This window comes from Myotis davidii, unplaced genomic scaffold (assembly GCF_000327345.1).
Source record: "Myotis davidii unplaced genomic scaffold, ASM32734v1 scaffold663, whole genome shotgun sequence".
NCBI classification, from domain to species: domain Eukaryota; kingdom Metazoa; phylum Chordata; class Mammalia; order Chiroptera; family Vespertilionidae; genus Myotis; species Myotis davidii.
The window spans coordinates 1557803-1580945 of NW_006295816.1; the positions used below are offsets into that span (position 1 = coordinate 1557803).

The following is a 23143-nucleotide window of genomic DNA, read 5'->3' on the forward strand; positions in this document are numbered from 1 at the left end:
AGTTATGGAAAGAAGTGAGTAGGGCCGGGCTGCTGCAGCTCACTGGAGAGTCAGAAAGGGGCCTTGGGGACCATTGCTCTTCTGGTTGCAAGTCTCATGGGGCCCTTGAGAGTTTAGGAGACGCCGGCCTGTGGAGGAAGAAGAGGGGAAGGGGAAGGGGAGAGCCCCTTTGGGTGTGAATTGAACGCAGCTTTGCTGTAACCTGCCTTGCCTTTGACCGCCCCCTGCTCTCTGATCATTAGTAATACTGCTCAGACAGCCATTTCTATAAATAGGGTTTTAGAGTAGTTTACAAAATTACACCCCAGAGGGCTTAATTTAACCTCAATGAATAGGGTTTCTTATTTTCCTCTTTCTTAGGTTTGAGAGCTAAGCAGTTTCATAGCCTTGCTCCGGGCCCGGGTGGACGGGTGGGTGGGATGCGCGAACCGAGGTGGCTGAGTCGGTGAAGTTTGTGGTGGGCTCTCTGTTGGCGTGAAGTAAATCTGCAGGAACCTTAGCAGTCTGTTGACTTAATTCATACTTATATTTCAAAAGCAGGATTCTAATGACCCGCCAGCCAAGTATTAAAACGTCACCTTTATGACTGAAATGTTTTTATCCGACACATCAGGGCACATTTAATAGTGTTGAGGCTGTCCTTTCTCATTTATGCCTTCTCGAGCTCATTGTTTCTGCAAATGCCACTGCCTAACTTTTAGACATTGTAATTCATGCGACGTTTTGAAATTGTTTATAATTGTTGGCCCTGGATTGACGCTATAGAAAACATTCATTTCCTTTGTCACCCTTTGACAGAAGGTGACTAATTGGTGGTGTGGGCAGGGGACTGCGTGGCATTGCCACTGCCTTTGGAGTTGGTCACTGTGGCGCGATTCCATTTGGGTTGTGGGCAGTCACCAATACCGCTTCCTTCTTTCCTCAGGGCCTCCGCCCAGGAGACACGGCTTGTGGAGTGGCCTCGCCAGGAGGGAGGTAAGGCACCTGAAAAGGGGTTTCTCACGAGAACGATGATGCCGTAAACAGACTTGGCGGCATGATTCTCCATGGAACGTTAGCACTATAGTGGGAAGAGGGTGTATCAAACATACAGATATTTAAAAGAGAAATACAGGGTAGTAGAAAGAAAAGGGAAAATCCCTTGTTCCCCCAATTTTATTCTTTAAATAGGAAATGCCAGCACATGGTACGAACTCGAAAAGTTCCAAAGGCTTATCCAAGGGAAAGAAGTCTTGGTTCTACCCAACCCCTCGGTCCTCGCTTCTCCGCCCTAGGAGCACCATCATTCCCTGATTCCTGGGTGTCCGCCAGAGATGGCCCTTGGGCAGCACTTTCACCAAGTTTAGGTTAGAGTATCGATTTAAGTTATATTCTCTTTTCCCCTCCTAGCCTTATAGCATGAACGTTGCCCTATAAATACCCCATTTTTTTTGTGGTTAACCTGTCCCCGGTTCTTAGATGGATAGTGTCTCTAACTGTGGTTATAAAAGGTAACGCTGCAGTTCATATCTTTGTGCATGAAGTTTCTGGAATCTTTTTCCTTTTTTTTTTTTTTGGAATCTTTTTCTTATCACCATAATGTTAAATACAAAGCTTTTGAAAAAGTGAGACGTGACTTACCCTTTGCAGGAGCGCATCCTCTAATGTCAAGCAGGTTTGTATTGATTGTTACTCTTAAGCACTGAGTACATTTTTCTAGTCCCTTTTCTGTGACTTGCATGGGTGTGCAATTTTTATAGCCACATAGAGGCCCAGGCTCGATGTTGAAAGTGGACACATTGCAGCCTCCCGCCACCGGGGGGGGGGGGGGGGGTGGCTACAGAGTCATCCTACCTGAGGCAGTCACAGCCCTTGGTACCCTGAGTACAGGGGCAGGTGCCACTTGAGGGGAAGGGAGCTCAAGGAGGAGGAGTGAAGCACTTGGAAGGATGTGTCATATTCAGAGAAGAGTCCAGGGCCCAGCTTGGCCTCAGTTTTGACATTTGCTCTTCATTTCTGTGGGTGTTGAGTGTCTGTGGATGGAGTAGGGGGATCTACAAACAAGGAGCACCTCTGACAGTCCTTTCTGAGTTAGTGGAATTGGAAGATGCTTGTTTTTGCAAGGTTGGGCATGTCGTCTCTAACCCCCTGTGCTGGGAGCTTCTCCCTGAGGCATTCTGGGTGGGGGGTCTGGGATTACTGAGGCTTCCCAGCGCCGTCCATGGCAGAAGGGAGCCAGCTCTGTCCTAGTTGACATAAATGCCTCTTAGCTCACTCGTTCTTTAGGGCTGGGTTCATTCTCTAGCCTTTTTATTTATTTATTTTTTTTTAAGAAAAATGATATAGTCAGTAATGGAATTCCAAATAGTGTTTCCTCTTTGCTTGGCTTTTAAGCAGAACCTGGGACACCATCCATTTTCCAAGCCCTTGCTTACTATGGAGTGAGGCGGCCCCTCATCCCCGTGCGGGCCTGTGCATACTGCTCAGCTGGTCGGCTGCCCTGGCATTGGATCTACTCTGACCTCAGGGAGCCTCGCTTACTGCACCTTCACATACTGGAGACCTGCCTCAGGACGGCCCTTGAGCAGGGCTCCTGGGCAAATGGGATTCTGGCTCCTGGGCCAGTGAGGTGTAGAGAACTTGGCTCTGTTTGTTAAGCCTGTCTCAGTCAGTGTCTTACATTTTTCTTTTCTTTTTTTTAAAAATGTATTTTATTGATTTTTTACAGAGAAGAAGGGAGAGGGATAGAGAGTTAGAAACATCGATGAGAGAGAAACATCGATCAGCTGCCTCCTGCACGCCCCCCACTGGGGATATGCCCACAACCAGGGTACATGCCCTTGACCGGAATCGAACCTGGGACCCTTGAGTCCGCAGACCGACGCTCTATCCACTGAGCCAAACCAGTTCAGCACATTTTTGTTTTCTTCAATTTTTATTGATTTTAGAGAGGAGGGGAGAGAGAGAATCAGCTGCCTCCTGCATGCGCTTTGATGGGGGCTTAAACTCGAAACCCGGGAATGTGCCCTGACCGGGAATCTAACCGGTGACCTTTTGATGCCTGGGACGACAACCAACTGAGCCACATCGGCCAGGGCAGTAAGTGTCTCATATTTAGACTTTTGAGCTGTGTTGCCAAGACTGAATTGCCTGAGTAGAGACATTTGGTAGGAGGAGACCAGAAAAGAAGCTCTTTATTAAAGGTCTAAAAATAGAATTCATTAAAGTCACAAATAGATAACAGTAGGATCCTGGACTTGCTCCCCTCTGGGTTTCTGCTGCCAGCTGTTGCTTCTGCTCACCTGGAAAAGGGTCAGCAGTATAGACTTAAACACTGCGTGTGCCGGTCTGAACATGTGCTTTTCCCGGCTTTAAAAGCAGCTTAAACAGTGCCCGGGTTCCTTGGCGCCGTGCGGATGCGGGGGGGCTTAGCAGGAAAAGGCCTTTTCTGCTTGCAGTTCTAGCCCTGAGCTGGTGGGGCCTGTGGTGTCCACGCCCCTCAGAGCCCGGAGGTTTTCCCCTCCGGCCGGGCAGTGCTGACCAGCGAGGAGGCTCCTGCACAGGCCGTGGAACCGCCCGATTGAACGGATGGCGCTCGGGGCTCCAGGCTGGTGTTTGAGGAGGGGAGGGGCTCCTTTTGATTCCCGCAGCTGGGGAGGAAAATGGCTGCTCCTGCTGCCGCTGACGCAGGCCTCCGGTGCCCTTTCCCTCCGTGGGAGGGGTGAAGGAATGTCCTGGCCTCCCTCCTCCCGCATGAGCTTCCAGGGAGAATGGGGCCCATTGTGGCACAGCCCTGCTTCAGGCCTGCGGTGGCCTCTGTCCGCTGTGGTTCCTGGTGTTGGGGGTCCAGCAGGGCTCACAGTCCTGCTCACGCTGCCCTGCTGCTCCGTGTGCCCGATTTTGTCATGTCTCGGGGAGCGTTCTGTGGACCCCTTGGCGGGTCTGAGCTTGCTCTCAGCAGGCCTGTGGCCGTATTTGGGGAGGTAGCCTGCCGCCCCGAGGGGGCCCGGGAGGCTGGGCGCTCCCTCCCAGCTTGTCTATGCTCTGAACCCACTGGGGAGCAGAGGACTGTGCTTGTGTGTGTGAATGTGAAATTGGACTTTAAGGTCTTGTTTTTCAAATGTATTCTGGCCTTCAACTATATCTCAGTAAAGATGAGAAAGAATCATTTGGGCCTTAGTCAACAATAGTATTCTTTTTTAAAATATATATTTTTATTGATCTCAGCGAGGGAGAGATAGAAACATCAATGATGAGAGAGAGAATCATTTATTGGCTGCCTCCCGCATGCCCCCCACTGGGGATCTAGCCTGCAACCCAGGCATGTGCCCTTGACCAGAATCGAACCCGGGACCCTTCAGTCCACAGGCCGACGCTCTATCCACTGAGCCAAACTGGCTAGGGCAGCAATAGTATTCTTTGAAACATGTGAAATGCTAGAATATTCTCCAGGTAGGGGAAGCCACTGAATACCCTCAGCAGTAGAACTGGCCCCAGGAAGGAGCCTGTCTGTGGTACTGAGTCCCCGGGACCCCTCGTCCTGAAGTGAAGCCCGATCTCTCTGCCTCAGGGACACGGGGACAGAATGTCCTCCCGGCGCGCTCCGCCCTTGTACCTATTGTCACAGCTGTCCTCCTTCCGGGGACTAAGCGACTGACAGTTATAGAGGCCGGACAGATTTCTCAGGTTGAGTGATGGGTTCAGGGGTGTTTTGTTGTGCTTTATAATTACATGCGTGATAAATTACTTTATGTGTACCCAGTATTTTATTAAAAACAAACAGACCTGGACAGGAGCTCACTGGTCCCTCCCGAAAGCAGCTGTCTCGACTGCTGGCCCGCCTGGGGCGTTTTGGTGCCGTGGGGGCTCCTGGGGGGTTGCGCCTGGGAGGCTGGCTGCTGTCGGGTGAGAAAGGGCTGTTGTCGCTGGAGGATGGAGGCCTGAGCTCACTGGACGTCCCTGTCCAGGGGTTTGAGGGGCTCTGGTGCCGGTCGGCTTTCCTCAGCCGCACCAGTGAAGTAGGAGCAGGGACCGGCCGCCAGCGTGGCCATGGGAGCGACTGACAGGACGTGCCTTTTTTTAATGTTTATTTCTGTTTCTTTATTAACAGCAGTGCCTGCCTCCCGTGACCGCACGGCTTCCTGGCTAGTCACTTAGAATAACTGTGACCTGCCGGCCAGCAGATGCCTTACCGGAGCCCGTAGCCGGGCGCCGGTTGGAGGGGCCGTGGCAGTGCTGTTGCCGGGCCTGTGACGGAGCTGAGCCGCAGGGTCGGAACGCTTTAGAGCAGGAATCCTCAGTGGTTTTTCTGTTGTTGTTCATAGAGTGAACTTAATATGGGACGTCTGACCCTTGCTCTGAAGTCAGCGCCCTCCCTGGAAACCTGACCTGTTTGGGGCCCCCTTGTCCCTTCCAGGGCCACATGAACACAGGGCTCCGGGTGAGGACCACATTCTGAGCAGGAATAACTGTCGTAAAGACAGAAATTGGGAACCATTTAAGGCAGTGGTTCTCAACCTGCTGGCCCTTTAAATACAGCTCCTCATGCTGTGACCCAACCGTAAAATTATTTTCGTTGCTACTTCATAACTGTCATGTTGCTACTGTTATGACTCGTCATGTAAATATCTGATATGCAGGATGGTCTTAGGTGACCCCTGTGAAAGGGGTCGTTCGACCGCCAAAGGGGTCGCGACCCACAGGTTGAGAACCGCTGGTTTAAAGTTTCTCACATCGATGTTTCCCCTCCTCCTCCCCTCCCCATCCCCCCTCCCAATCAATAAAACAAGTCCTAAGGTGAGGATTAAAAAAAAAAAGACAATTTGGGTTCCAGCCTCTGATGAGGAAGACACTGCAGTTTTCATTCTCTGTGGAGGGGGAGCTGCCCTGTGGGCTCCCCGGGGAGGGGCTGCCCTTGGGTTTCATCAGTTTCCGTGGCGGAGGCTTCAGGTGCTTTCCAGGTAGTAAAAGGCATTTGGTCTGACTCTGGTGGTGGCGAGTGAGGTAGAGCTGTTCGTTACCAGAGAAGAAATGCCAGGTGGCCACGAGGGAAGCTTGAGACAAAGCTCTAGATGCGCCTCCAGACCCTCTGAGCGGGCGGAGGGAGCAGGGCCCCGGCCTGGCGTCCGGAGCTGAAGCCCAGGCCGCAGTGGGAGCCCCACTGGAAGCAAGTCCGCGCCTTGTCGCTGCGGGAGGTGATTGACCTTGGCGGCTTATTGCGGCTTGGGGTCGGGGTCGGGGGAGAAAGCAGGGCACATACAGGTGTACATAGGTGTCCATGGTCCTAGCTAGTCCGCTCATGTAGGTTGTCTGAAGCACAGAGGTGACGCATCCTAGTAAGAGTCAGAGGTGACTGAATTGAGACTGTGTTTTGTGTATATACATCTTATTTGTTTATTTATGAATATATTTTTATTGGTCTCAGGAAGGGAGAGGGAGAGAGAGAGAAACATCAGTGATGAGAGAGAATCACTGACCGGCTGCCTCCTGCACGCCCTGTACTGGGGATCAAGCCCACAAGCCGAGCATGTGCCTTTGACTGGAATTGAACCCAGGACCCTTCAGTCCACAGGCCGACACTTTCTCCACTGAGCCAAACTGGCCGGGCTTGTCTATATATGTTTTAAATGTTTGTGTCAGGTCCTTTTCTAAGTGCTTTACATGCATTAGCTTACGTTATGAATCTATGTTTAGAATCAGAAAAGTTAAAGAAAAAAGGAATTTGATCTAGGAAGTGTTTAAAATTAAATAATGGCTATTAAGCAGCTTTCGGAGCTAGGGTAACCTGTGGATCTGGAGAGGAGTGTCAGCTGACACCCAGTCTCTGGCAGGTGGCCACAGGCAGACTGTGCCTCCGATTCATCACAGGGGGAGTGGGGCGGGGCTAGGCCTACCTTCCAGGGGGCTGTGAGGAGTGAGGGTGAGGGCCTGGGAGAGCTGACAGGCAGCCCTCGATCATTTTCAAAGCCAAGCTGACATTTGGGTGCACAAAGGGTGCGCCGTGGAAAGGCGGGGGGGGGAGAACTCACACTGAGCGGGGGGACTTGGCTGGGTTTGCTCAGCTGGAGGGGACAGGAGGCAGGGGCCCTGTGTGCGGGCAGTGAGGGTGGGGACTAGAGGCTCCTGGGGCACAGGGACTCGCTGTCCTGTCAGGGGGAAGGTTGCTGGAGGCTGAGGGACTCTCGTCCTGCTTGGTCCTCACCTGGGACGGGTTGGTCCGGACTGAATGTTGGCCTCATGTGTCCTAAGAAGATTGTGTTTTACACATTTTCTCTTGTTTGAGAGCTGTTTTAGACGAGTTTCCTGCTTCTCCATGGAGGGCACAGCCCCTGCAGTGAGGACATAGAGGAGGGAGGGTGTAGGCGGAAGCCAGTCTCCCCGGTGCGCCATCAGGCCGTGGGGGCCTGGCCAGTGGAGGAAGGCTCTGCAGGCAGTGGTCACGGCCTCCCTGCTCCGGTGCGGGGAGGTGTGTCCGCTGCCGGGGCTGCTGCCAGGCGGGCCGGGGCTGAGGGTGTGGGTATGAGGAGGTCAGGGTGAGGGCAGGCTCAGCTCCAGGTCCAGGAACTGGTCAGCGTGCTGTAGCTTTCTGTGTGCAGTCCAACCCTGTTGACCCCAGAATTTGAGGGGCAGCCTAAGCCTGTGCCTGGTAGAGAGACAGAGCCGCTGCCTGACCCCCTGTTGCTGTGAGGATGTGGGCTGCAGGGCTGTGCTCATGGCTGGCCTGGCCCTTTGTCATACACTGAGCACTGCCCTGCGGATGGGAATCGCCCTGAGAAGAGGTGTCCTGGAGGAACGGGGTTTCCCTGCCTTCCCTAGTGCTGGGCACGGAACATGTGCCGGTGCTGTTTTAGCTGGGCTGTTGTTTCACACATTTCAAATGTCATTTCTGTTCTTCCTACGTGCTTTCGAAGCCAAGTAAATGCAGGTGTTTGCTCTTCTATGTCCCGAGGGTGCTTGGGCTGAGGAAGGAGGCAGGGTGCTGCCCTCTGAGGTGCGGGCGGCCCGGCTAGGCTCCCCGTGCGGCTTCTGAATGGTGACCGTGAGCCTGACGCTGGGAGCCCGCCTCGCCCGCCTGCCTCTGCGCAGCTGGGCCCTCGACGCATGGCCTTTCCTCCGAGGCAAGGTTCCTGGGAAGGGAGGTGGAACTATTTTTAATCTTAAGCAAACACAGCCCAGTGTCGTAATTTCAGGCCCCAGCGTCTGACATTCTCTTCCTTTGTGACCCAAGGCACTTTTAAAAACAAAGTCCTTTTTTGTATATTTTGTGTGTGTAGTGTTTCTGGAGGACAATGCTTTTAAATAGCCTCATTTCGCCTCAGAAAGCTGAGGGCTTGGGGGCCTGGTGGGCTGTGTGTTTGAATCATGCAGTCTGGGGTGGTGCTGGCGAGAGGTCAGTGGGGGTGGGCTTCACGGCTCCCAGGGTTCACAGTGCTCCTCCTCCCACAGCTCACAGCTCTGCTCCTCCTCCTCCTCCTCCCACAGCTCTGCTCCTCCTCCTCCTCCTCCCCCCATGGCTCACAGCTCTGCTCCCCCTCCCAATGCCTCACATCTGCTCCTCCCCACTGCCTTTTCCTTACCACTGTTTTCTTTCCATTTTACATGGCATATGTTTTTGTAACTTTTAAATATTTTGATATAACTTCAAACTTACAGAATAATTGCAAGTATAATAAAAGAACTCCTCAATGCCTTTTGCCTTGAGTCAACATTTGTTGCCTTTCGCCTTGTTTGCCTCGCCATTCTCTTTTCTCTCTGCACCCCCCTGAACCATTTATGAGCAATTGGCAAACATTATGCCCCTTCATTGCTAAATACTTAACCTTTGCAGCCGTATTAAATTTGGACATGAGTGTCGTACTGGTCGGAATTAACTTCCATTGAAAGAGCAGTGATACATAACATGCAAGATTATGAAGGATAAACAAGATTTATTAATTCTTCTCCCACAGCTCACAGCTCTGCTCCTCCTCCTCCTCCCCCTGCTCACAGCTCTGCTCCTCCTCCTCCTCCTCCCCCCATGGCTCACAGCTCTGCTCCCCCTCCCAATGCCTCACATCTGCTCCTCCCCACTGCCTTTTCCTTACCACTGTTTTCTTTCCATTTTACATGGCATATGTTTTTGTAACTTTTAAATATTTTGATATAACTTCAAACTTACAGAATAATTGCAAGTATAATAAAAGAACTCCTCAATGCCTTTTGCCTTGAGTCAACATTTGTTGCCTTTCGCCTTGTTTGCCTCGCCATTCTCTTTTCTCTCTGCACCCCCCTGAACCATTTATGAGCAATTGGCAAACATTATGCCCCTTCATTGCTAAATACTTAACCTTTGCAGCCGTATTAAATTTGGACATGAGTGTCGTACTGGTCGGAATTAACTTCCATTGAAAGAGCAGTGATACATAACATGCAAGATTATGAAGGATAAACAAGATTTATTAATTCTTTTTTGGAACTACGTCACTACTAGTAGAATCACTACAAACGTTATCGCTTTCTACGTCAGAGTCAGTAGTCAAGGTGCCAAAATAAAATTCTTTGCCATTACTTTCAGATTCGCAGTACACTTCTTTCGGTAACTTTCTTTTTGCCATTTTGGAGTATTATTTTGAAATATCTTAACAAGTGAGAATGCCTAATTACAGTTAAACGTAATTTGTAAAGCTTTATTTGAAATTCTGTGAAGTATCTCCAAAGCTTGTCGATTTCTTCACTCTCAAAAGGCAACTGACTGGCCACGGTGTTTTGCATGGCGAGTGTGGAACGACCGCGTTTGTTTATATTGAGTTTCGATATCTCCGATTTGTGGGGGCAATGTTTTGGTTCGTGACAAGGTCGCTTAGACACTTCAGAGCTTTCAGAGAAATTATGAACCGATACATGAATGACTAGAGTTAAGATTCGTCCAGTTCCTTGCTGTGGTGGCTGAGAGCAGACATACGGCCGGAACGGTAAAAAAGCTTTGGTGGCTGAGAGTAGACAAACGACCGCAAAGGGTTAGTTGTGTGTTTCCTAGAACAAGCACCTTCTCGTGCATAACCGCAGTTCACCTCTAAATAGGAGCTTTCACCGTGGCGTCAGCCCTGCGCTGTAGCCCAGTCAGAGCCCCTCATTGTCGGTAGCGTCTTTGAAAGCCCCGTCCGAGCAGGCACGGGGACTGCTTGTCCTGCTGCGCGGCTCTGGCCACGGAGGTCCTGGCAGTGTTTGCTGCGGGATAGTGGCTGCTTCCCTTTATTTGAAAAACACTTATGGGGGGACCCTTTGAGGCCTGGTCCTCCTCAAACTTTGACCCTTACTTTAGCTCCTGTGATGCCGCCAAGGCCATCAGTCCCGTATTAGTTGCCTGACTCTAAGAAGAGTTCCCTCCTTCGCCCATTTGTTTATTCATTGGCTTATTTAGATGAGTTCAGATCGATAACTTGTCATTACTCATTTTGAAGCAAGCCTTGGGTGGCCAGTGCATCAGCAAGTGGTGTCTCCTGCTCCCTCTTCCTGGGAATCCTCGTGCCTGACCTTGGGCAGGGCCAGCAGGGTTTGAGGTGTAAGCCCAGGGGAGGAATGAACTTGGATAGAGTGCACATTTGAGGAAAAATACCGATTTGTGTTAACTCCCCAACCACATAGTTGTCGAGCAGCTGTTCCAGTGCAGGGCGGGGTGGGCTGCTGGAGCTCCCGCGGCTCTGTGTTCAGGAGCACGCGCCGTGGGCGAGTGGCCGAGGCTGGGCCCGCCGGGAGAGGAGGCTGCGAGCGGGTCCTGAAGGTGAGAGAGCCCCGCGGCTTCCGTCCACGGCTCCGCAGGGCCTGCCGTCTAGCCCCGACCCAGCCTGAGGCGAGGACCCCGTGAATTCGCGCCTGTTCCAAGCCCTCGGAACACCCCGTCTCGTGGGGAAAGCTTTTATTGAAAATCAAGGGAAGCTCATGTTTCTTGAGACTAATTCTCTGCATAACAGCAAGCTTTTTCATCGTTATGGTGTTTTTCAATTGAGAAGAGGATGAAACACAAATGGAATGGAGTCGGAACGACAGAGCCAGTGTGCTTCTCGGTGAGCTCGGCTCATGGAAAGGGCGCCGACGCTGCAGAAGCAGGCAGGTGCTCCTGTGATACTGACCCAGTGTCTTTCCAGAGAACCAAACAAACAGCGAGGAGCATCTATTTTGCCATTTGCCCGAGTTATCTGTCTTTGCTGCTGATCATTGTTGCGGCTGGTACTATTTTATTCCATATTTACCTAGAAAACAGGGTTTCTGAAAACAAACTTAGATTTATGAAGTATTTTTTTCTATTTTTTAAAAATGCATACTTTTTAAAAATATGTTTTTATTGATTTTAGAGAGAGAGGAAGGGAGAGAGAGAAACATCAATCGGCTGCCTCTCACACTCGCCCGTATTGGGGATTGCGCTCGCAACCTGGGCAAGAGCCCTGACTCGGAATCGAACTGGCAACCTTCCGGTGCATGGAACAGCGTTCAGCCAACTGAGCCACACTAACCAGGGCGAAAATAAACAAACAAATAATCCTGTTGGCCTAAAAGCCCTGCATCGCTCTGTTGCACCAGCCGTCCTCTGCTCTCTGGAGTGCTGGGACCTCTGATGGTGGCCGACCTCTTGCCTGTCCTGTACCCAGGAGGCAGCCACACTTCAGGTTCGGCTGCGCAGGACCCTGCTCTCCGGTGGAGGGTAGATGGGGCTAGAGCACGCCCCGTCTCCGTGGGGATGTTGTGGACATGTTTCTCTAAAGCCTGCTGTGTCAGGCCCATCGCAAGCGCCGTGCGTGACCGCTGAGTGGCCTGGGGCTCCGGCGCTGCAGCTGGTGCCGTGGAGTCAGTCGCCCAGCAGGACATGCGCCTCAGGGAGGACCCAGGACCACACAGGTGCGTGGGCCCTGTGGGAGCCGTGTCCCTCCTTGGGCCCGTCGTCAGTGTCAGATTTAATCCTCAGTAGAGTCTGTAAAAGCAGAAGATAGCTGAGACCTCCCGATGCATTGCAAGTATTTTTTTTAAAAAATATTTTTTATTGATATTTTACAGAGAGGAAGGGAGAGGAATAGAGGGCTAGAAACATTGATGAGAGAGAAACATCGATCAGTTGCCTCTTGCACTCCTCCTACTGGGGATGTGCCCGCAACCAAGGTACATGCCCTTGACTGGAATTGAACCTGGGACCTCTCAGTCCGCAGGCTGATGCTCTATCCACTGAGCCAAATGGGTTAGGGCGCATTGCAAGTATTTTGAAAAACAGATTTGCACACTTTCAGTTCGCCTTCTTAGAATGAGCTTAAAATGGTTTCCAGAGCCTACAGTCCAGAAGCTGCTGCTGAAGTTCGCAGCTGCACTAACCCTGTGGTGTGAGGAGTGGAAACTCTGGTGTCAAGATTGTGCACGTGACTTCCTGCTGCTTCGCCCGGTGCAAGGAGAGTCTGCGCGGCTGAGTATCTGTAGATTGTGAACTTATGAAGAAAGCCTGATCAAAAACCAAGACGGCCCGGCCGGCGGGGCTCGGAGTGAGCGGCGGCCTAGGACCCAGGAGGTCACGGTTCGATTCCTGGTCAGGGCACAGGCCGGGTGGTGGGCTCGATCCCCAGGGCGGGGCGTGCAGGAGGCAGCTGATCCATGATTCTCCTTCATCATTGATGTTTCTCTCTCCCTCCCCCTTCCTCTATGAAGTCAATTAAAAAAATATATGTGTATATAAAATCAAAAAACAAACAAAAAACTTCTAGCTCTCTAGGTAAGTGCTGTGTTTTTATTATTTTGCCCCACAGAAGCCTGCGTTTCCCTCTGGTCACTGCTGACTGTCTCTGCAGCGGCCCCAGCTGGCAGGGGCCTGGGCTCTGCCTCCTTGGGGTGCGAAGCACCTGCAGGAGCCCTGGCTGCCTCGCTGCCTCCAGTTCTGAGGCCGGTTGGTGGGTGGGACCCCGGACGGGATCCGACAATGGGACCCACAGAGAGTGAGTCAGGACGACTGCTTTTGCGACCGTTTTTTTCAGCCGGGTCGGAAATGCTTCAAGCCCAGCCCGTCCTGTTGCCTGAGCATGAACAACTTGGTAAGGGTCCCAGTCCCCGTTGGCTGCTGCGCTGATTGTCTTGTCTCTGCATCTCCCGCTTCCCCACAGAGATCTTAGCAAGGGGTAACTCGTGGAGGGCCAAGTGTGGGACAGGCAACGTCCTGTGCTGCCAGCCGAGCTCGGCCCGGCAGGTCTAAGACGGTAGAACCGCAGCTCCGTCTGCGCCGTTCACTCCGTCTCTGCCTGGACTTGTCCGCCTTCGTGTTCTTGCCTCGGACTGACCGGGAAGCCTGGGTGGCCGGCAGTGGCCATCCCCCAGGTTCCTCACAGGGTCCCCTGTCTCCGTGTGAGATAGATGCAAACTGGACGTTCCTGACTCTAGATTAGGTGTAAAGTCCACAGAACTTTGAAGATTCATTGGCCAACTTTCTACCATGAGAAAACATAAGATAAACTTTTCATGTACAAATGAGGTCCTTTAAGTACTTACCTCCCAGCACAGACGGTTTACGTAAAGGCTGCGAAAGGCAATGCGACTTGTTAGCAGCCAGTGGGAGATTCGTGGGAAATGAAGATAAGGCATCTGAAGGCTCAGCTGTGGGCTGGTGGGATCTGCCCACCGGGCGGTGGGAGCCCGTCTGTGCCGCCAGGGGCCCGGCTTGGCAATCAGACGCCAGCTCTGTGCGGTGAAGGAAACGGTGCCTCCCCGGCACCAGGAGGTGCTGCCGCTGCCGGAAAGGACTTGGTAGTTGCTTTCTCCCCAATGTTGGGAAGATGTCAGTCACAGCCGTACCTTTTATCGAGAGGAAAGATCTCTTGCGTTTGTCCTTTCCTTATCCCGTTTGGCTTTTCCTATTTAAGCCTTGGATTCTAAAACGCAGGACTGAATTCCAAGTCATTACTCCTGAATGGAAACCCTCCTTCCCCTCCGTGCTAAGAGAGCGATCCAAGCCCGCAGACAGGGGAGGTAGAGGCAGTGGGCGGTGAGGCCAGGGGCCTCCAAGGTCGTCTGCAGTTGCGTCAACCCTGCAGTAGAGTCCCTGGTGGACAGCGGACGGCGGGGACCCCTGGGAGCGTTAGCCGGAGGAAAGCACTTGGGAGTAATGGGCTTTCTCTGTCTTCCTTGGTGTAGAGGTGCCTGGACTGGACACGATTCTCTGAGTCTGTGCTGTTATGAGCAGCCGGCGTCCTGCTGGGAGGGCCAGGATGCGGGGCTGACGGGACCTGGCCCAGAGCTTTGCCTTTGCCAGTTCCTGGGGAACAAGCCCGAGGCGGGCACGGTGGGCCTGTCTCCCGGCTCCCCGTCGGCCTTGCCCGCTGTTTCATCGCCTGGTCGGGTGGCCCTGGCTCCAAAGTCAGCAAGGCCGTCTTCTGGCTGTTTTGCTCTAGACTTTGGATTTTTTTAAAAAGAATTTTATTGGAGAGAGAAAGAGAGAGAAACATCAATTTCTTGTTCCACTTATTGATGCCTTCGTTGGTTGATTCTTGTATGTGCCCTGACCGGGGAGCGAACCTGCAACCTTGGCGTGTCAGGATGATGCTCTAACCAGCCTGGGAAGCTCACCTCTAAAGCCGCCCGGGAGGTTGTGCTGGTTTGGGTTTTGTAGCGGTGGCACAGCTGAGGTGAGTGGAAGGGCCACAGAGTCCTCTGCGGGAGGGAAGGAATTCTGCTCACAGGACAGTCTGAGCAGAGGGAGTGACGCTAGTTGTGTCTTGTCCTTGAGAACCAGGCCTGCTGCTCCGTGCGTCCCTGGGCTGGTTGAGATGCGCCTGGTGGCTGAGTCTGGAGGGTGTGGCTCCAAACAGGAGTGTGGCCACGATCTGGTCACGACCTCAGACACCGACGGCTGAAGTTTCTGCCTAAAAACACTCAACGCTTCACCGTGAAGGCGCAGGAACTTGCCGTCCCCGGCGGACCCCGTTTGGCCCCGAGGCTGCATGGGGGCTGCTGGCTGGGCCCGGGCTGCAGTAGCTGGACCTGCGGAGGGAGCTGGGGCCCGGGCCACCCTGCCGTTTCCTCTCCCCAGTTCTGGAGTTGATGAGCAGTTCGGTCAGGAAGGCCAGCAGTCAGCATGCTTTTTCTAAACTTAAGTCATTGAAGTCGGGTGAGCACACTAGTTTTGGCTGCAGCACTTGTTCGAATGTTTTGTAGCATAATGAGAGATGTCAGAAAGCTGAGCTTTTCACTTCACAGTGTGACGTCGGGTGCGGATTGCTTTTGTGCTTGGGGAACCGTTCTTGGACTTAGTGGGGATCTTTCTTTCCCTGCACTTTGCTCGGCGCTAGGTACCTACGGGGGAGAGAGTAGCAGAGCAGGTGCTGCCTGAGATGTGGGACCCGGACCCCTCCCCTCCCTTCTCCCCGTCTCCTTCCCTCAGGACAGACACTGACCACCCTGCCCTCACAGTGCAGGCCCATTCTACCTGGTACTGAGATGGGGAGGTGGCTGGATAGCCAGGAAGTTTGGGGAGTGAGAAGGCAACTTGTAGTTTCCTGTGAGCACCTACTTGGAGAACGAATGCCTGTTTATAACACAGAATGACTGAGTTTATGACTCGTGTGTTTTATGATTTAGTCGTGCATGGAAATCGCGTATGAAATCGCGTGTGCATCACAGGCCAGGCGTCACACCTAGCACTGGTAGAGGGGGTAGATGTGCTCTGAAGTGTTAGGCACTGGGGCCGCCTTCAGGTAGTTGTAATTTGCTTTAATTGGGTTCTTGGGTGCCACATGGGTGCGCAGATGTGCCAATTCATTCCCACTTGGATCTGCTGAGTCTGCCGCCCACCTCGTGCACGTACTCCTTCCTCCACCCTCACGCCCCCTCCCGGCCCAGCTCCGGCAGCCAGGTGGACAGTGAGACCTGGGCCTTGGCCTTGGGCTCAGTCTGCCCTTTTCTGTCCTCAGTGCCCTGCCTGGGCATCGATGAGAAGACTGGACCTAAGCCTCGTAGGTGTTTCTTCTAATTGGTGTTTCTTCTAATTGGTGTGACTCTGAGTAATGTCTTCCTCCCTCCCTCCCTCCCTCCCTCTCTTCCTCCCTCCCTCTCTCTAAGTATGACCTCAGGTGAGAATTAAAATAATAGAAATAATTATTATAATAATAAAAAAACACTTCATACAAACTTCACATCGAGGTACATGCCTTTGGCCGGATTTGAACCTGGGACCCTTCAGTCCCTAGGCTGACGCTCTATCCACTGAGCCAAACCGGTCAGGGCATATTTTATTAACTTTTCACAGAGAGTAAGGGAGAGGGGCAGAGAGCCAGAAACATCAAAGAGAGAAACATCGATCAGCTGCCTCTTGCACACTTCCCACTGGGGATGTGCCCGCAACCAAGGCACATGCCCTTGACCAGAATCGAACCTGGGACCCTTCAGTCCGCAGGCTGGCGCTCCATCCACTGAGCCAAACCGGCCAGGGCTGAGTAATGTTTTTAAAAAAACATTTATTTATAATTGTGATAAAATATATGTAATAAAAAATTTACTATCTTAACTCTAAAAATTAGAAGTTGTGGTAAAAAGCACGTAACATAAACTTTACCATCTTGACTGTTGTAATTGTGCGTTCGGCAGTGAGCCGTGTTTACCAGCAGCGCGTGGAGCCAGTGCGTGCGGAAGGAGCTGTCTCCGGAGCGCCATGCACAGGACGTTGCAGACCCCCGGGCCCATCCTGTCCGTGGGGAGGCCGCTCAGCCCTGCGTTTTGAGCCTCGTCTTCTCCCTTCCCTCCAGCGCGTTGCCCTGAGTGAGTTCGTGCCCAGGGATTAAACCTGCGCTTCCTTCCTGCCTTGGTTGAAAAAAACCCAAACCACCGTCAGCAGAAACCACTGCCCTTCCGGGACCTCTGCTCTGGGTGCCTGTGATGAGTGAGAACTGGCCGCGTCGCCAGGCAAGGAAAGTGTTCCGAGCAGCCTTCTGCTCCATGGGCTGCGGTGAGCGCCTCCTCAGGGCGGGCTTTCCTCCCGCACACTGTGACCCTGGCATCTCCTGATGTGTCTGTGACCTGGCCTCGTGGTGGCTGCTCGGCTCCCGGGTGGCGTCTTGGCGGGGCTCTGCCCGTGTGCCCAGACCGATGTGCCCAGACCCATGTGCCCAGACCGGTGTGCCCAGGCCAATGTGCCCAGGCCGATGTGCCCAGACCCATGTGCCCAGACCGGTGTGCCCAGGCCAATGTGCCCAGGCCGATGTGCCCAGACCCATGTGCCCAGACCGGTGTGCCCAGGCCGATGTGCCCAGACCGGAGGAACTTGCCTCTGTCAGGGAAGCTCCTGAGCTGCAGGTGACGGGGTGACACTTGAGCCTTCGCCAGTGACTGGGCTCAACGCCTTCCGCCTCTGGGCCAAGGAGCGCGGAGTCTGCCTGTCCTTGTAGCTTTGGAGCCCAGATAAACAGTGACTTCACAGTATTGCTCCCATCGCGTCGAGTGCGTCCTGCCGGCCAGCAGATTGAGCGGTTTTAAGCTGCTTAACTCCCAGAATTTCTGTATTCTCGTTAGACTGACATTTAGCCTTTAACTTCCGGGTATCTGCACAGAAGCCTTTTGCTAGATGCAACCTAAAGTGGTGGTTTCAGTTAAGTTTTTGCTTTTGACTTTCCCCAGACCATTTAAAACAGGGACGTGAAATTGTATTATTTTAGTTTGGCTTTAAAAAGGAAGTCCCATCTACTGTAAATGTTTGAGTTACCGTGACAAATGGTAGCAGCTTGACAGTTGAAGTGCTACTTTAGGTAACAGCCATTGAAGAGGGTGGTCCTGGGAGTGGGGGGCGAGCCAACCAGGGGGTGAATCTCACGTCTTCTTTCTTGGAAAGTGAAACCAGCAGGGCGCGGTGAAGGGCTTTCTCCGTGGGTTTCTGCGTCTGAGGACAGTTTACTCTGAGCTGAGCTGGTGCGGATGCATTTGCTCCTCGCACATGTTGAGTGGAAAAGCACCAACTGTGGCCTGCTTCCTGGACGGCGCCGTTCGCTCCGGGAGACAGCCTGGCCACGGCCGAGCGGCTGCTCTCCGGGGCTGGGAGTCCCAGACCCCTTGTCGTTCCCCGGGGCCCAAGGCCGTCTGCACAGAGCCGGCTGCAAGGCCTGTGCCCCCTCGTGGGGGGCCCGTGCTGCACTCACCCAGCGCGGGTTTCGGGTTGGTGACAAGGATGCTGTCCTGCTGCACGCTGCCTGCACGGATGCCTGGGGCGCCGTCACTCTGAAGGCTTTGGTTCTGCAGCTGTGTCCTTGCCGACGGCCTAGTGACCTTCAGCCCCCGCCTCCAGGACCCAGTCTCTGTTTTGGGTGACAAAGGACATCGCCTCTTAGCCGCTGTGGAAAACGGGGTTTTTCACTTCTGCCCGTCCCCCGAGAGTCCCCAGCGGTGGAAGGAGGAGGCATGGCCGTGGCAGGTGCAGGGGATTGTTCCCCCCAACCCCCCACTAGCTCTGGCTCCTCTCTGGTGAGGGCACTCCCTGCAGTGTGCCCCAGGCCCGGGCTCCCCAGGCATCTCCCCAAGCAGTGCTCTTCATCGCTGGGAAGCCCCCCAGGAGCACCTTCCTCTCCCCAGGCCAGTGCTCTGTGGAGGTGCTGCCTGGGGGTGCTGCTGGATGCACGCCTGGCTGGCTGGCTGGGGTGGGGTGGGGGTGGGGGCGGATATGTAGGGCTCTTGGGGCAGGTGTGCAGGTTTTTGCCGAGAGAAGAGGGAGAGGGGCAGCCGAGTGTCCTCTAGGACAGCAGTGACCCGCAGGGCCGGGATGTGTCCGGGCTTGGGGGCTCTGACACTTTAAAGTTCCCCCTGACCCTGGGATGGGCTGTCAGGGACAAGGGACGGCATTGCTTCCTGGCAGCAGAGCTCTTTCCACTCCGTGTGCCATGCTCAGAGCGTGTGCTCAGAGCCCAGCGCCTCCCCAAGGCTCGGGAGGGTCCCCGTCACAGCGTTGGATTTCACTGGAGTCGGGCACTGCCCTGGGTACGGGCACAGAGAAGTGATCGCTCATCCCACCACCCACTTCTCGGTACACAGCCTGGCAGCTCCTCTCAGCGGGCGCGGTGAGTGCCGCCGAGACTGCCGGGCTGCCCGGGCACTTCCTCGTGCTGCAGAGGCGCCCTGGAGGGTGTGCCCAGCGCTCCAGCAGGGGTGCCAGGGAGGGGTGTGTCGGGGAGACAGGCTGACGGTGGCCAGACTTCCTCTGGTCCCCCAGCATCTCCTCCAGGTCCTGCCCGCGGGTTCCGTGGTCGAGTGTTACCTCTCTGGCCTGGTCCTCTGAGTGACCAAGTCTGAGCACGTCCAACCCTCCAGAGGGACGTCCTCACGGGCTGTGGGTGCAGCCTGCCAAACTCCTGGCCCCGGGAGACGTGAGCCCTGCTCATAGAGCGCCCATCAGAGACACAGGCTGCTTTTTGCCAAGTTGCATAAAGATCTTTTCTCCCCAAGCATGGAAAACCCGCAGAGCAGTTGGAGCTGTGCCTGGGACATCGCCCGCCTGCTAAATGCAGAGCACTGAGTCATGAAACAGATACCCTGTGTCGTCATGTGTCCGCAGATAGCAGACTGAGCTTATGTTTTGGTGGCAGGGTGTGTCTCACTCACACTGTTACTGTTTTCAAATGAGCTGAGAATTTTAAAATGGAAAATCAATGAAAAAGTAAAAGACCAATGGGATCTGATCAGTAGAAAAGTAAGTAAGTAAACTGAAGAGTAAAGACAGGAAGAAACTTAAAAAAAGTCCTGTCTCCTCCCCATTCATTCCTGAGGGTGTGCCTGCCTGTGACACATTGGCGAGCCACAGTGCACCGCCCGCCAGCCAGTCTTGCCGGTGCCGGTTGAGCTGAGCCACTTACAAATGAGAGTTTAAAGTCTGAGAAAGGAAAAGGCCGTTAAAGGAAAACTAGGCAACAAGAAAGAAAACTCTAAAGTTACAATTTCAGACAGCTTAAAACAAGACCTAGAACATTTTTTTTAAAATATATTTTATTGATTTTTTACAGAGAGGAAGGGAGAGAGATAGAGAGTTAGAAACATCGATGAGAGAGAAACATCGATCAGCTGCCTCCTGCACACCCCCTACTGGGGATGTGCCCGCAACCCAGGTACATGCCCTTGACCAGAATCGAACCTGGGACCTTTCAGTCCGCAGGCCGACGCTCTATCCACTGAGCCAAACCGGTTTCGGCAAGACCTAGAACATTTTAAAAATTATACAATAAAATAAGCTATAAAAGGGATAAAACGCACAGGCAATAAAACTGGGAGATATACAAAGAAATGCAGGAAAGAGGAGAAAAACCTTCGCCATTCTGTGCATCGACACAGCTCTCTCCCAGGCTGTGACTGGTCCTTTTTACTGTCTCTGTGGTGTCCTTTATTGGACAGAGACGGAAGATTTTAATTCAGTATCTTTTTTTAAGATTTAGAAAAAAATGTTTGAGATCATTGTGGATTCACATGCAGGTGTTAAACATACTACAGGGAGAGCCTGAGTACCTCCCCCAGTTCGCCCCCTGGTAACACCTTACACAGCTATGGCATCGACACTGATACAGCCACACACACAACATTCGCACCAGCACAGGCTGCCTCACATGCCCTGTTACAGCCCACTGACTTCCCTTTTGACGGATTCCCTCTCTAACCCCTGGCAACTACTAATTTATTCTCTAGTTCTATAATTTTGTCACTTCGAGAATATTATAAAAATTAAATCAGCCCTGGTTGGTATGGCACAATGGTAAAGCGTTGGCCCATGAACTGAAGGGTTGTGGGGTCAAGTTCTGGCCAAGGGCACAGACCCTGATTGCAGGTTTGATCCCTGCCCTGACCAGGGTGTGTGTAGGAGGCAACCAAATGATGTGTCTCTCTAACATCAGTGTTTCTCTCTATCCCGCCCTTTCTCTCTAAAATCAATACAAACATTTAAAAAAATTGATCTTGGAGGGATGGCCCATGAACTGAAGGGTTGTGGGGTCAAGTTCTGGCCAAGGGCACAGACCCTGATTGCAGGTTTGATCCCTGCCCTGACCAGGGTGTGTGTAGGAGGCAACCAAATGATGTGTCTCTCTAACATCAGTGTTTCTCTCTATCCCGCCCTTTCTCTCTAAAATCAATACAAACATTTAAAAAAATTGATCTTGGAGGGAGAAACCTATCTGTTGCCTCCCACGTGCGCCCTAACCTGGTATTAGCCGCAGCCTAGGGATGTGCCCTGACCGGACCCCACCCACACGCAGGACCAGGCTCCAGCCGGCGGGGCCACGCCTGCCAGGGCTTTTACTGTTCTCTCGGATGCCGGAGGTGGGAGTTGGCTGGCTGGCTGGCTGGTTTGAGACGTTTCTTTTTTCCCTGCTGGACTCAGTGCTGTCAGTTCACCTCTGAGCACTGCTTTAGTTGTTCTGAAACAAACCTGTTTTTATCTTTGTTCAGTGTAGCGCAGTTTTCCATTTCCCTGGAACTTCCTCTCTGCCCCAGATTACTTACAAGAATGTTGTATGGTTTTCAAGTGTTTGGGGAGTTTCCTGTTTTCCTTTAGCCGGTGAGTTCTGATTTGGTGCCTTGTGGTTGGAGAACACATTCAGTATTATCTCACGTCTTGAATTGGTCGAGGTTTGTTCGTGGCTCTAGCTATGGTCTGTCTGGGTCCGTGTTCCACGAACACTGCTGTCAGGTGGAGAGCGAGGGATGCTGATCGGTGGTACTCTTGAGTTCTCTGGTTTCCTTGCTGATTTTCTGTCCGGTTCTGTCAGTTGTTGAGAGGATGGTATTGAAGTTTCCAATTAGGATTGTGGATTTTCAGTCCTTTCATTTCAGTTCTGTCGGTTTTTACTTTACATAGCTTATAGCTCTGTGTTTGGTGCATATACATCTAGGGTTAGTCTTCTTGGTGGGCTGACCCTTTTGTCATCATCTGATGCCCCTCTCTATCTCTGGTAATTTTCTTTGCTCTGAAACCTACTTTACCTGCGGGGCTAGGGCAGGAAGAGGGCGAGGACAGCGCACTGTTGCTGGCCAGTGGGGACGGCGGTCCCAGCGTGGCCGTCTCCGAGGTGGCCTCAGTGGGGTCTTCGGGCGCCTTGTCGCAGCCTCCGGAGGGTGGAAGTCCAGGTTCCCCACTTGGCCTTGCTGGTGGGAGGGAGTGGAGCCCCGTGGCCTCCCGTGGTGTCTGGCTGCGAGAGCCGCTGTTGTCCACACGTTTCTGTCTTGCTCGGCTGCCCCTCCGGCTTTTAGCCAGAGAGCAGACTTTGCTTGGGACCTTTCTTGTCTCATCCGTTGGCATTTCTGAGTTGCCAACTTCTTCAGCTCTGGTTCTGGGACATAGGAGTCAACAGGGAAGCCCAGGGAACCCACATCGCTGCTTGAGTCCTGGGCCCCTCCTGCCCTGCCTTCTTGACTTCTCATTTTTTTTATTTACTTTTAAAATATATTTTATTGATATTTTTACGGAGAGGAAGGGAGAGGGATAGAGAGTTAGAAACATTGATCAGCTGCCTCCTGTATGCCCCCTACTGGGGATCGAGCCTGCAACCTGGACATGTGCCCTGACCGGGAATCGCACTGTGACCTTCTGGTTCATAGGTTGATGCTCAACCACTGAGCCACACTGGCTGGGCCTAAAATTTTTTTAAATTCTGCTTTTTACTTTTGTGTATCTCATCCCCCCTGGGATTTATCATGTTTGTGATGGAAAAGTGAGGGAGGAGCAGCTGGTTTGGGCACTCTCTCTGGGTTCGCAGCCAACTGGATACCCTCCGTGAGCCACTGCCTTAAATGCAGTAGCTTTAGGATACGTCTTTGTTATGATAGGATGCGCAGCCTCCAACATTGTTTTACTTTCTTGGGCTTTGGCTCTGTTTTAGTTCAAAAACAGAATAACCAGAATAACAAAATCAGTAGCAAAAAAAATCCTGGAATTGGCTTGGATTTGCATTAACTTTAGAGTAAACTGCCTATTTCAGTGGCCTTGTTTTCTTTAGCAACTTTCTTTACTTTGCATTACCCAGGTCAACAACGATGTCACGTGGTCCCCTTTTCTAGAAGGGGAACTCGTTCCTGATGGCTGTGTTCACCTGTGTGCACCCAGCAGGTCCCACCATGCACCTGTGGCTGCCAGCCTTAGAGCAGGTGTCACGAGCTGCCTGAAGCCGGCCTGGGGAGAGGGGACAGAGTGCAGGGTTCTGTCATG

The 23143-nt window shown here is 52.8% G+C and overlaps 1 protein-coding gene across 1 annotated transcript in view; it reads left to right on the forward strand.

Annotated features, from left to right (window-relative positions):
• Positions 1-23143, forward strand: part of DAG1 (dystroglycan 1) — a 50351-nt gene that overhangs the window by 10088 nt on the left and 17120 nt on the right. Inside the window, 1 exon segment of the mRNA XM_006770595.2 lies at positions 926-975. The gene's annotated coding sequence lies outside the window, so the exon portion shown is untranslated.